General features: G+C 41.3%; 1 long non-coding RNA gene across 1 annotated transcript in view; it reads right to left on the bottom strand.

Annotated features, from left to right (window-relative positions):
• Nucleotides 1-45: 45 nt before the first annotated feature.
• LOC132005622 (uncharacterized) overlaps nt 46-14523 on the bottom strand; it is a 38502-nt gene continuing 24024 nt past the window's right edge. Inside the window, exon 3 of the long non-coding RNA XR_009400856.1 lies at nt 46-1366. This is a non-coding gene — a long non-coding RNA (uncharacterized LOC132005622). The remainder of the gene's footprint in view (nt 1367-14523) is intronic.

The following is a 14523-nucleotide window of genomic DNA, read 5'->3' as shown; positions in this document are numbered from 1 at the left end:
GAAACAGAGAGAGATCACAAGTAGGCAGAGAGGCAGGCAGAGAGAGAGGAGGAAGCAGGCTCCCCACCGAGCAGAGAGCCTGATGCGGGGCTCGATCCCAGGACCTTAGGATCATGACCTGAGCCAAAAGCAGAGGCTTTAACCCACTGAGCCACCCAGGCGTCCCTCTCCTTCTCCTTCTTGAGAACATTTATTTCATTTGATGCCATCCAAGAGATCCTTAACCTACTCTCATTTTAATTTTTTAACCTGTCCCACCCACCCTCTTTTATTTCTCTACATGTAAAGCAGCATTTCACAAAGCCTAAAGCAGAGGGATCATAAATATTTTTCTTTTATATTTGCTGGTAGGCTTCGGTGATTCCCATTATCCTCTCTTCCAGACTGATGATCCATTCTTCTGCATCCTTTCTCTAATCTATTGTTGATTCCCTTTAGTGTCTTTTTCATTTCAGTTATTGTATGCTCCAACTGTGATTGGTTCTTTTTTATGTTTTCTAAAGATTTCACTGAGTTCTTCTACTAGTCTCTTCTACTAGTCTCTCCAGCCCAATGAACATCTTCACAAATATTTATTCTTTTAAAAAGATTACTTATTTATTTGAGAGAGGGACAGTGAGAGAGCGCATGAGACGGGGGAAGGTCAGAGGGAGAAGCGGACTCCCCGTGGAGCTCGGAGCCCCATGGGGCCTGATGCAGGACTCCATCCTGGGACTTCGGGATCATGACCTGAGCCGAAGGCAGTTGCTTAATGAACTGAGCCACCCAGGAGCCCACAAATATTTTAAATTCTTTGTAAGACATATTGCTCATCTCCAATTAATTTAGTTCTTTTTTAAGGTCTTATCATGTTCTTTTGGGGTATAATCCTTTGTCACCCCATTGTGCTTGATATTCTCTGTGTGTTCCTCTGAGTTAGGCAGAACAGCTCCTTCTCCTAAACTTGAATGGTCTCATGTATGGTCATCTCCTCTGTAGACTGTGTTTGCTTGGTGACTTTCGCTGGCTGGCTGGCTGGAGCTGCGGGTTGTATGGGCTGGGGGTGGTGGGGTACTCTGTGCTGGGGCTGCCCTGACAGGATGGCTTGGGCCAAAGTGGACACACACTGGGATGGTCCTGAGGCACTCCACATAGAAGGTTCCCAGCAGGAAAGCTGATGCTGATATAAGTGCAAGGGGAGGTGTCCTGGGACCCTACACACAGACGGTATCTTGGTAGGATAGCAGAAGTTGAGTGGGTGTAAACCAGAACTCTACTCTTCAATTTTGAAAGATAAACTTGCCAGGTAGTATATGTTGGTTGTACGCTTTTTCTTTTCAGCACTTTAAATACATTGCACCATTCCCTTTGGCTCAAAAAGTATCTCCTGAAAAAAAAAGAAAAAAAGCAACTGATAATCTAATCTTAGGGGAGTTTCCTTATATATAATGTGTTGCTTTTCTCTTGCTGTTTTTAAGGTTCTCTTTAATTGTTGACGTTTTAATTATGTGTCCTGGTGTGGATCTCTTTGCATTCATCTTGTTTAAGACTCTCTATGCTTTCTGGACTTGGTGTTTCATTTGCCAGGTTAGATAAGTTTTCAGCTGTTATTTCTTAAACTAAGGTTTCTGCCCTTTCTTCTCCTTCTGGGACTTTTATAATGTGAATGTTAGTATATTTGATATTGCCCCACAGGTCCCTCAAACTATCCTCATTTCTTAAAAAGATTATTTATTTATTTATTTGACAGAGATCTCAAGTAGGCAGAGAGACGGGCGGGGGGTGGGGTGGGTAGCAGGCTCCCTACCAAACAGAGAGCCCGATGTGAGGCTCAATCCCAGGACCCTGAGACCATGACCTGAGCTGAAGGCAGAGGCTTAACCGCTGAGCCACCTAGGCACCCCTCATTCAGCCATTTTTATGAGGTTTTGTCTTATTCTTTCATTTGAAACTTATTTTTCAGTCTCATTTAGCCTCTTTGTTTCTAGGTATTAGGCAATTCAGCTACAGCTCCCTGACTTGAAGGAATGGCCTTACATAGAGATGCCCTGTGAAGCCCTGAAGTGTAATCCTCCCTGGCCACTAGAGTCAGGTGCTCCAGGGGTATCCAGTGTATGGGTTTCACCCTCTTATCGTGATGGGGCCTTACTGCTGCATATGTGCTGGTAGGTAGGGCTGGCCCTCAGCCTGCCAAAACTGCCGTGGGCATGCTGGTGAGCAGGGTGGTCATCCTGTTGACTGCAAGGCCTAGCCAACATGCAGGGTTGTGTGGGGGCATTCAGCAGCCTCTAACCTCTGGCATTAGCAGTCTATAGGGAGAATTAAGAGCAGAATCATCAGGGCACAACAAGAAAACAAAAATACCATCCACCAGTGTCTCAGTCCCCAGGGAAAGGTCCAGGTTCCTTTTGCCTCTCCCAACAGATGCTCCAAGATTCGTAAGTGAATCTCCTTCATGTATAATTTATGCACTCTTTGGTGGTGGAAACCAAGTGAGTCTGTGTAAGCCTTTTAAGAGCAAGTATTCCTTTATCTACATTTCTATAGTTTTCCTGGACATATTCCCTGTTGGTTTTCAAGGTGAGGTGTTCTGGGGGCCTAGCTCTCCTGAATCTCTTGTTCCTCTGATAAAAATTCTATACCTTTGAGATACCTCCCAACCATGGAACACCATACCTGAGGTGTGGTTTTTCCTTAGCAAGACCATATCTGTGTTTATTCTACCCAGTTTCTAGTTCAGAGGAAGTTGTTCCCACGTGTAGTCATATATTTGTTGTGTTCATTGGAGGAAATAAGCTCAGGATCTTCCCATGCTGCCATCTTGAACCATTCTTTTAACTCTTAAATTTGAGTCATTGGTCAATTTCAAGGCAATTTTTATAAATGGAGTCAGTCAAGGGTTCATTTTAATTCTTTTACTTAGCTTAGCTAGTAGTCCCAGCACACAGCATTTTTTTTTTTTGAGAGAGAGAGAGAGATAAGGGATAAGGTCAGAGGGAGAAGCAGACACCTCATGGAGCTGAGAGCCCGATATGGGACTTGATCCCAGGACTCCGGGATCATGACCTGAGCCAAAGGCAATTGCTTAACCAACTGAGCCACCCAGTCTTAAAGAGACTATCTGTACCCCCCATTGAATGGTCTTGGTATCATCAAAAATCAATAGAATATAGATGTTTGGGTTTATTTCTAGACTTGCAACTCTATTTCACTGGTCCCTACGTCTCTCCTCACATTAGTAAGTTTTGATTACTGTAGCTTAGAAGTAAATACTGAAATTGGCTATTTGGGGCTTGTGAAATTCCATATGATTTTGAGGATCAGCTTTTCCAGTTTGCAAAGGAAGACTGTGAATTTTAACAGGAATTGCACTGACTCTGTACATTACTTTAGGGAATGTTGCTATTTGTCCCCAAAATTCATATGTTGAAGCCTTAACTCATTGTGTCACTGTATTTGGAGATGGGGCCTGTAAGGAATCACTTAAAGTTAAATGAAGGCATAAGGGTGGGGCCCTAATCCAATTGGAATAATGTTCTTATAAAAAGAGGAAGAGATACCAAGAAAGCACACATCCAGAGAAAAGACCTTGTGAGGATACTGCAAGAAGGTGACCATCTGCACAGCAAGGAGAAAGACCTTAGGAAAAATCTGCCAACACTCTGATCTTGGATATTCAGCCTCTAGAATTGAGAGAAATGAATTTCTGGTTTTTTTTTTTTTTAATTTTTTATTTTTTATAAACATATATTTTTATCCCCAGGGGTACAGGTCTGTGAATCACCAGGTTTACACACTTCACAGCACTCACCAAAGCACATACCCTCCCCAATGTCCATAACCCCCCCCCCTTCCCCCCAAAGAATTTCTGTTTCTTAAGCCAAACCGCCTGTGCCAACTTTCTAAGGATGCCCTTTTAAAAGTCCCCCCCCCCCCCCCGCCCCGGTGATGATAAGAAAAGAGGCTATGAGGCAAATGGATCCGAGAGATGAACTTTATTGCAAGCACCCTCGGGCAAGGTTCCATGCCTCACAGAAAGAGGGAGGAGGGGGGTAGTGAGTCAGGGAAGTCATGCTGGGAGGGAGTTGGAGAGGTTCTTTTATCGGGTTGAGGTAGGGCATAGCCTTGCACCCATTGGGTATGTGGTGATTGGAGTATATGGGGCTGGGTGATCCATGATGGCCAGTTCCCAATTTGGAAGCTCCTGGGTGGAGAGTTTCAGTCTCCAGACGGTAAAATGGAGGCCACAGTGAGGGTGATGGGATAGTCCGCCATTTTGGAGCTCCGGTTTCCCAGCCGGCCCATCAGCCCTAGCACTCCATATGTCTTCCAATCCGTGAAAATGAAATGTGTTTATAAATTATTTAATTATGATTTTGATTTTGTTCAGCAATATTTTGAAGTTTTCATTTCCTTAGTTGAATTTATTCCTAGGTTTTTTATTCTTTTGAATGCTACTATAAATAGAATCATACTCTTACTTTCCTTTGGGGATTGTTAATTGCTGGTGAATATAAACACAATTGATTTTTTTAATTTAATTTTTTATTTTTTATAAACATATATTTTTATCCCCAGGGGTACAGGTCTGTGAATCACCAGGTTTACACACTTCACAGCACTCACCAAAGCACAAACCCTCCCCAATGTCCATAATACCACCCCCTTCTCCCAAACCCCCTCCCCCCAGCAACCCTCAGTTTGTTTTGTAAGATTAAGAGTCACTTATGGTTTGTCTCCCTCCCAATCCCATCTTGTTTCATTTATTCTTCTCCTACCCACTTAAGCCCCCATGTTGCATCACCACTTCCTCATATCAGGGAGATCATATGATAGTTGTCTTTCTCTGCTTGACTTATTTCACTAAGCATGATACGCTCTAGTTCCATCCATGTTGTCGCAAATGGCAAGATTTCATTTCTTTTGATGGCTGCATAGTATTCCATTGTGCATATATACCACATCTTCTTGATCCATTCATCTGTTGATGGACATCTAGGTTCTTTCCATAGTTTGGCTATTGTGGACATTGCTGCTATAAACATTCGGGTGCATGTGCCCCTTTGGATCACTACGTTTGTATCTTTAGGGTAAATACCCAATAGTGCAATTGCTGGGTCATAGGGCAATTCTATTTTCAACATTTTGAGGAACCTCCATGCTGTTTTCCAGATGGCTGCACCAGCTTGCATTCCCACCAACAATGTAGGAGGGTTCCCCTTTCTTTGCATCCTCACCAGCATCTGTCATTTCCTGACTTGTTTATTTTAGCCATTCTGACTGGTGTGAGGTGATATCTCATTGAAACACAATTTATTTTTATGTGCTGATTCTGTACCCTATAATTTTGCTCAGTTTGTTAGCCACACCAAAAAACTAGTTATTAGAGCTATCTTAGGCTGTCATCTACAAACAGTTTTCCTTCATCCTTTCTAGTTTGGATGCTTTTAATTTTTAATTGAATATTTCTGGCTACAACTCTCAGTACCAAACTGAGTATCAGTGGTAAAAGTGGACATTCTTGTTTTGATCCTGATGTTATCAAGATTTCAGTCTTTTACTACTGGGGATGATGTTAGCTGTGGGTTTTGCATAAATGCCCTTTATCATGTTAAGGAAATTCCCTTCTTTTCCTAGTTTGCTGAGCATTATTATCCTGAAAAGGTGTTGACTTTTTTCAAATGCTTCTACATCAATTGAGAGGATGATGTGGGGTTTTACACCTCTTTGTTCCATTAATGTAGTGTTAGGTAGATTTATTTTCATAAACTGAACCACTTTGCATTCCTGGCATAAATCCCACTTTATCATGCAGAATAATCCCCTCAGTGTACTACTGGATATGATTTGTTAGTATTTTATTCAGGATTCTTTTATCTATGGCCATAAAAGACATTCATCTGTAGTTTTCATTTGTAGTGGTATTTTTGTCTAGTTTTGGTATCAAGGATAAGGCTGGTCTCACAGAAGGTTAGGAAGCATTCCCTCCTCATCTTTTGGAAGAGTTTGAGTAGGCCTGGTGTTACATTTCTTTAAATTCACTGAGGATGCCATCTGGTTCTTGACTTTTCTTTTTTGGAGATCTTGAGGTACTGATTCAACCTTTTGTTATAGGTTGCTTTAGAGTTTTCTATTTTTTTGAGTTAATTTTGGTAATTTCTGTGTATGTAGAGATTTATACATTTAATTTACATTATTTAATTTGAGGTATAATTGTTTTTCACCTAAAATCCTTTAAAGCTTTCTTAAGAATAGTAATTTCTTTCATTTCCAATTTTAATTATTTACATTCTCTTTTTTCCTCAACAAAAGTGACAAACTGTTTATCATTTCAAAGAACCAACTTTTGGTTTCATTGATTCTCTATATTGTTTATCTGTTTTAATCTATTTTCTTCCTCCAGCTGAGAAAATGAGGAGCAAGATTAGGTTGACATTTTAAGTAGAATAAATTTCCTTCTGAGTTTTGTTTTTATTGCCTCATAAATTTTGGTATATATTGTTTTTATTGTACTTCATCTCAAAGTACTTTTTAAAATTTTTCAGTGTTCTTAAGATTGTTTAGGCACCACAGCCAGTGCTCCATGCAATGTGTGCTCACCTAACCCCCCTCCAAAACCTATAGTTTTGTTTCTTAAGAGTCCACAGTCTCAGGGGCGCCTGGGTGGCTCAGTGGGTTAGGCCGCTGCCTTCGGCTCAGGTCATGATCTCAGGGTCCTGGGATCGAGTCCCGCATCAGGCTCTCTGCTCAGCGGGGAGCCTGCTTCCCTGTCACTCTCTCTGCCTGCCTCTCTGCCTACTTGTGATCTCTGTCAAATAAATAAATTTAAAAAAATTTTTTTTAATTACTGATAATGCAGGACTTGTTTTGCTGTTTTACTATTTTCCATACATGATATGATACCTTCTTATCCCAGTGTGCCATTTTTATTCCCCCTTTTTAGTATACTCTTTAAAGAGGTTACTGTGGGGATTACAGTTAACATTCTAACTTTATGCCAATCTACTTTGAATTAATGCCAAATTAGTTCAGTGACACATTACCTCTGCTCCTATCCAACTCTGTCCCAAATTTTTGTTGTAATTTCGCAAGTCACATCTTTATACATCATGTGCCCATTGACATAGATTTAGAATTGTTTTATGCATTTGTCTTAATTATGTAGCAAACAAAAACCAGAAATACAGTAATACTAGCTTTCATACATACACCTACATGGTTACCTTTGGTGGTCATCTTTATTTCTTCGTATGACTTGAGTTACTGTCTCATGTCGTTTGTCCTTTTATTTCAGCCTTTAGAACTCCTTTCACTGTTTCTTGCAGGGCAGGTCTAGTAGACAAAAATTCTCTTGCCCTTTGTTTATCTGGGAACTATATTAATATTTCCTTCATTTTCAAAGAGCAGTTTTGCCAATAAACACTTTGTTGGAAGGACTTTAATTTTTTATCCCATTGAGAAATCAGCTGTTAATTTTATTGATCCCTTGTCTGCTCTTCTCTTGCTGCTTTCAAGATATTCTTTCTTTCAGCGATTTCATTTTATTCAGTGTGGACCTCGGAGATTATCTTCCTTGAAGCTCACTGAGCTTCTTGGATGTGTAGTTTCAGGTCTTTCATAAAATTTGGGATACTCACTATTATTCACGTATATGGATGACAGTTAATGTCAGCAGCTGATTACTTCAGCTGGTGCATTTGACACCACTACCTATATATGACCCCAGGTTGGCTCTGTTTTTTTTATAATAGCACTCCAAGACTGAGCATTCCAAGACAACTGGACTAAAGCTATAGGCTTTTTATAACCTAGCTTCAGAACCTTACTTCTGCCATATTCTATTGGTCAACCAAACCATTAAGAACATCTCAGATTCAGGAGGCAAGGAATTAGATAAAGGACTCCTGGCATATTTTTAACCCATCAACGATACCTTGTTGATTCCAGGAAAGTTATTTCCACAGCAAGCAAATGACAGAGAAGAAATGTCAAGGATAGGTCTCTCACCTGCGTGGGAAGGGAAGGATTTAGCAATGTCCTACACCTGTACTAGCGGGAGGAAAACCCCTGCATTAAAGACAGAAATATAGGGAAGTCAGGGGTGAAAAAGGGAAAAAAAAAATCCTGCTTCCCCAGGATAAGAGAAAAAAGTGCTACTTCAGCGATGCTTCTTGGAATGGAAAGGGAGAAGAATAATGATGGCCTCCAAGAATTCAGAATATTTGAGACCCTTCTATGGCTACAGCCTCCATCATCATCACCTTCCAGGTACACTATGAGCATCCATGTGTTAAAGGCTCAGGGGAGAGAACACTGTCTGCCACTTTTTAGATATGAGAATATTCCAGATGAGGCACTTGAGGCTGCAGGTCATCTGGAATACACACAACCACATTTTTAAATGTAACTTACTAAGTAATCTTCTCATTCAGTCAAATGATTTTACTCTGAAGAATATCTAACTCACTTTTCACTAGGAATCCCTACTCACTCCCCAATAACTGTGCATCACATTTTTAATAATAATTGACCAATTCTGAGGTAGATGTTTTTCCAATTTACTTAGCTTAGATCTTTTTCCAGTTTAATTATCACACCAAGCCCATTTTACATTTAAGGAAAATGAAGCTTAAAGATATAACTTTTTTCCAAGAACATGGAGAAAATGGCACAGCTAGGAATAAATTTTGTATCTCGTTAGGGCCACAGTGTTTGCCCTTTACTATACAATGTTTTATCCTTAAGACTCAATAAAATTCATATTTGTCATAAGGATAGTCTATATGATTAATTCAGCAACTATGTCGTAATTATCCCTGATTAAGAATATACCTTCTGCCACTGTTGGTGTAAACAGGTACTTAAATGTATTTAATTTATGAAAGTCCAGTCCAAGATTGTGATGTTAGAAGATACTGAACTCACCTCCTCCACAGACAGACCAGACCTCTATTTATACATCACTTCCTCCTGAAGAAGAACTGAAGGATGACTGAACAGCTTTTGCAAAACAAAAGACAGAACAGCAAGACAGGTTGAGACATGGTAATGGAGGGAACCCCTACCCCCAATGAAGTAAACTGCAGTGGGAAAGGACAGAAGGACCAGAAGCAGATTCATCTGTCCTGGGACACAGGTAAAAAGCCATGGCTTAAAGGAGCAACTACTATAAAAAAGATCCAACACTAGGGGTGCCTGGGTGGTGCAGTGGTTTAAGCATCTGACTTTTTTTTTTTTTTTTTTAAGTGTCTTGACTCTTGATTTTGGCTCAGGTCATGTTCTCAGGGTCATGAGATGGGGCCCCATATTGGGCTCTGTGCTCAGTGGGGCGTCTGCTTGAGATTCTCTCCCTCTGCCCCTCCCCTCCAGCTCACATGCACTTGCTTTCTCTTAAAAAAAAAAAAAAAAAATCCAACCCTGGAACTCTCTCCACCTAGGTGGGGCTGGTGAGCACCATGATTTACACAACCCCTCCATCTTGAGAGTGTAGGCTATAGCAGGGTCCAGATCCCATAGCTGGCCTGTTGCCTCAGAGAGGCGTGTGTTCCTAGCCTACACCAGCCCCAGATGCATGGGCATAGAAAGAAAGCCAAAATTTAAAAGAGCAACTAACATATCAAAAAGCCAGCCCTAAAACTCTGCCAAATGCCGGAAAAGCTGCTGGAATTCTCTCCAGATTGGGAGAGCTGGTAAGAAACATGGTTTATACTCCCCCTCCATCTGGGTATGAATGTGAGCAGGATCCAGTACCCTAACTGGTCTGCCACTTCACTGAGCCCCAGGCCTCTAGCCCACACAGCCCCAGCTATTCCACCAAGGTAGACATGGGGCAGTGCATACCAGGACACTCCTGATCAGTGCTCACTACAGCTCCAACCATTGCATCAAGGTAACATAGGCAAAGCACCTTGGAACATTCTAGGCCCACACCACTTCACCTTTAGATGGCTTGTTCGAGCACCCCCAACAGAATAATCCAGGACTTCCTTATTAATGCCTACTTCAGCCATGCCAAAGGACTTGCTTACCTCCTTATTAATGCCTACTTCAGCCATGCCAAAGGACTTCCTGCAGACAGCTCTACCCTTCGTGGATTACCACAGGAACCAATGGCCTGTGTCAGTTTTGGTTTCAACCACTTCACCAGGGCACATGCTACAGTGAGCACCCAGGGACACCCCAGCTTGCACCTACCTCAGCTGTTCTGCTAGCTCACCCTCAGTGTAGAGAACCCTGGGACATTCCCAAATGGGATCCCGCTCAGCTTCAGCTATCCTCCCATGGAAGACTTTGAATAGAGAGCCCAGAGACCACACTGGCCCATGCCCACCTCTGCTCCATCCATCCTGCATGGGCACTATCTACACAGAACAAGAAAACCCAGACTTATACTCACTTCAGCTTCAGTTGTCCTGCCAGTGTGTCCTCTGCATATAGAACCCAAGGACCACTCCCCTCTACATCCATGTCAGCCTTTGCTGTTCCGCCAGGGTGCCCTCTGCACAGAGAGCCCAGGGACTGTGTGCCCACTTCAGCTTGTGCTATCCTCAAAGTTACCTTCTCTGTGTAGGTTCCCAGGACACCTCCCCTTGCACTTACATCAGCATCAGCTTTCCTGCCGGGAACCTTCTATGTGGAGTGCCTCAGGACCATCCCAATGTGTGTCCACTTTGGCCCCAGCCATCCTGTCAGGGCAGCCCCAGCACAGAGTACCCCACCACCCCCAGCCCATACAACCCGCAGCTCCAGCCAGCCAGTGAAAGTCACCAAGCACAGTCTACATGGGATGACTGTACACAAGAACCAGTGAATTCTACTAAAGAAGAGTTAATACACTTTCTCTTCAAACTATTCCCAAAAATAGAAGAGAACTGAACGTGTCCAATTCATTCTACAAGGCCAACATTATTCTGATTCCAAAACTGGACAAAGAACCACCCCCCAAAATTACAGGCCAATATTCCTGATGAACGTAGGCACAAAAATACTCAACAAACTATCAGCAAATTCTATTCAACAATATATTTAAAAGTATAGTTCTCTACAATAAAGTGGGATTTATGAATTCCAAAATGGTTCTATCTTTGCAAAAAATATACCACATTAAGAAAATGAAGGATACTGGTGCCTGGGGGGCTCAGTGGGTTAAGCTTCTGCCTTCAGCTCAGAAACTCAGCTTCATAAACTCAGGGGCCTAGGATCGAGCCCCCATTGGGCTCTCTGCTCAGCAGGGAGCCTGCTTCTCCCTCCATCTCTGCCTCCCTCTCTGCCCACTTGTGATCTGCCAAATAAATACAATCTTTAAAAAAGAAAATGAAGGTTAAAAATTATGATCATCTCAATAGATGCAGACAAAGGATTTGACAAAACATAACATGCAATCATGATCAAAACAAAGTGGGTACAGAGGGAATATTACCTTGACATAGTGAAGGCCATATGTAAACAAAACCTACAGCTGACATCACACATAATGGTGAAAAACTGAAAGCCTTTCCTCTAGGTTCAGGAACAAGACAAGCATGTCTATTCTCACCACTATTATTCAACACGGTACTGGAATTCCTAGTCAAAGCAATTGGACAAGAAAAAAAATAGAAGATATCAGTATAAGAAGTTAAACTGTCTCCATCTGCAGATGACGTGATACATAGAATACCCTAAAGATTCCACCAAAAAACTACTAGAATAAATGAATGTAGTAAAGTTGCAGGATAAAAAAATACCCAGAAACTCAACAGGAGATTGAAGAGAAGAGCAGCAGCAATTGTAGGAACAGAAAATTGACCTCTTTCTAAAAGGTAGAATGTGTGGAGAAGTGAATCCAAGCTACAGGAATATAGACCATGATGGGGGACGGGGAGGAGGGTCCACCTCCTGGCAAGCAGTGGAGCAGCGGAGCACAAAATCAGAACTTTTAGAAGTCAGCTCCACTGAGGGATGTCGCTCCAGAGGTTAAGCAGGGGGATGGAGCCCTCGTGGGGACAGTGTTCTCAGGTCCCATGGGGTCACAGAAAGATTGGGGGTGCCTACTGGACCACAAGGGGAGAATTCGAGAGCTAAGTGATATCATAATACAAAACAATATTAGAATAATTGGGATTCCAGAAGAAGAAGGAGAGGGGCAGAAGGTATACTGGATCAAATTATAGTAAAGAATTTCCCAAATATGGTCAAGGGAACAAGCATCAAAATCCAGAAGGCACAGAGAGCCCCCTCAAAATCAATAAAAATAGCTGCACACCCCATTATCTAATAGTAAAAATTATAAGACTTAGTGACAAAGAGAACATCCTGAAAGCAACTTGGGACAATTCTGTAACATACAATGGTAGAAATATTATAGATTGGCAGCAGACTTATCCAGAGACCTGGCAGGCCAGAAAGAACTGGCATGATACATTCAGAGCATTAAACAAGAAAAATATCCAGCCAAGAATACTATATCCAGCTAGGCTGTCATTGAAAGTAGGAGATAAAAAGCTTCCAGGAAAAACAAAAACTGAAAATTTGTAAACACCAAACCAGCCTTACAGGCAATATTGAAAGGGGTCCTCTAAGCTAAGAGAGAGACTAAAAGTAGTAGGCCAGAAAGGAACAGAGACAATATGTAGTAACAGTCAATTTACAGGCAATACAATGGAATTAAATTTATATCTTTCAATAGTTACCTTGAATAGGCTAAATGGGCTAAATGCCCCCAATTAAAAAACACAAGGTATCAGAATGGATTAAAAAAATACATGAATATGCTGTCTGCAAGAAACTCATTTTAGACCCAAAGACACCTCCAGACTTAAAGTGAGGAGGTGGAAAACAATTTAAGATGCTAATGGACATCAAAAGAAAACAGGGGTGGCAATCCTTAAATCAGATAACTTAGATTTTAAGCCAAAAACTATAATAAGAAATAAGGAAGGACACTATACCATACTCTAAGGGTCTGTCCAACAAGAAGATCTAACAATTTTAAATTATCTATGCCCCTAACATGGGAGCAGCCAACTATATAAACCAATTAATAACCAATTAATAACAAAATCAAATAAACACATTGACAATACTACAATGATAGTTACTACAATGATAGTAGTGGACTTTAACACCTCCCTCACTGAAATGGACAGATCATCCAAGCAAAAGATCAATAAGGAAATAAAGGCTTTAAATGACACACTGGACCAGATGGACATCACAGATATATTCAGAACATTCCATCCCAAAACAATAGAATACACATTCTTCTCTAATACACATGGAACATTCTCCAGAATAGATCACATCAGATCAAATCAGGTCTCAACCAATAACAAAAGATTGGGATCGTTCCCTCCATATTTTCAGACCACAATGCTCTGAAGCTAGAACTCAGTTACAAGAAGAAAGTTGGAAAGAACTCAAATACATGGAGGCTAAAGAGCATCCTACTAAATAATGAATGTTCATCATCACTAGCCATCAGGGATATTCAAATTAAAACCACATTGAGATACTATCTTACACCATTTAGAATGGCCAAAATTAGCAAGACAGGAAACAACGTGTGTTGGAGAGGATGTAGAGAAAGGGGAACCCTCTTACACTGTTGGTGGGAATGCAAGTTGGTGCAGCCACTTTGGAGAACAGTGTGGAGATTCCTCAAGAAATTAAATATAGAGCTTCCCTATGACCCTGCCATTGCACTACTGGGTACAGATGTAGTGAAAAGAAGGGCCATCTGTACCCCAATGTTTATAGAAGCAATGGCCACGGTCACCAAACTGTGGAAAGAACCAAGATGCCCTTCAACGGACGAATGGATAGGAAGATGTGGTCCATATACACATGGAGTATTATGCCACCATCAGAAAGGATGAATACCCATCTTTTGTAGCAACATGGATGGGATTGGAAGACATTATGCTGAGTGAAATAAGTCAAGGAGAGAGTCAAGTATAATATGGTTTCACTTATTTGTGGACCATAACAAATAACATGGAGGACATAGGGAGATGGAGAGGAGATGGGAGTTGAGGGAAATTAGAAGGGGAGGTGAACCATGAGAGACTGTGGATGCTGAAAAACAATCTGAGGGTTTTGAAGGGGTGGTGGGTGGGAGGTTGGGGGAGTCAGGTGGTGTGTATTTTGTACCACTGGGTGTGGTACAAAAACAATGAATTCTGTTGTACTGAAAAGAAAAAAAGAATGAGTCAACCAGGAAATCAAAGAAGAAATGAAAAAATTCATGGAAACAAATGACAAAACACAACTGTTCAAAGCCTTTGGGACAAAGCAAAGGCAATCCTGAGAGTAAAGTATTTAGCAATACAAGCCTTTCTGAAGAAGTAAGAAAGATCTCAAGTACACAACCTAACCCTACATGTAAAGGAGCTGGAGAAAGAACAGCAAAGGAAGCCTAAACCCAGCAGGAGAAGAGAAATAATAAAGGTCAGAGCAGAAATCAATGAAATAGAAACCAAAATAACAGTAGAACAAATCAGCAAAAATTGGAGCTGGTTCTCTGAAAGAATTAATAAGATTGATAAACCCTGGCCAGACTTATCA

The sequence above is a fragment of the Mustela nigripes genome, chromosome 17 (assembly GCF_022355385.1).
Source record: "Mustela nigripes isolate SB6536 chromosome 17, MUSNIG.SB6536, whole genome shotgun sequence".
Lineage (NCBI taxonomy): Eukaryota > Metazoa > Chordata > Mammalia > Carnivora > Mustelidae > Mustela > Mustela nigripes.
Note: the sequence above shows the minus strand (reverse complement) of the source record. Positions and strands in the feature narration are given on the sequence as shown.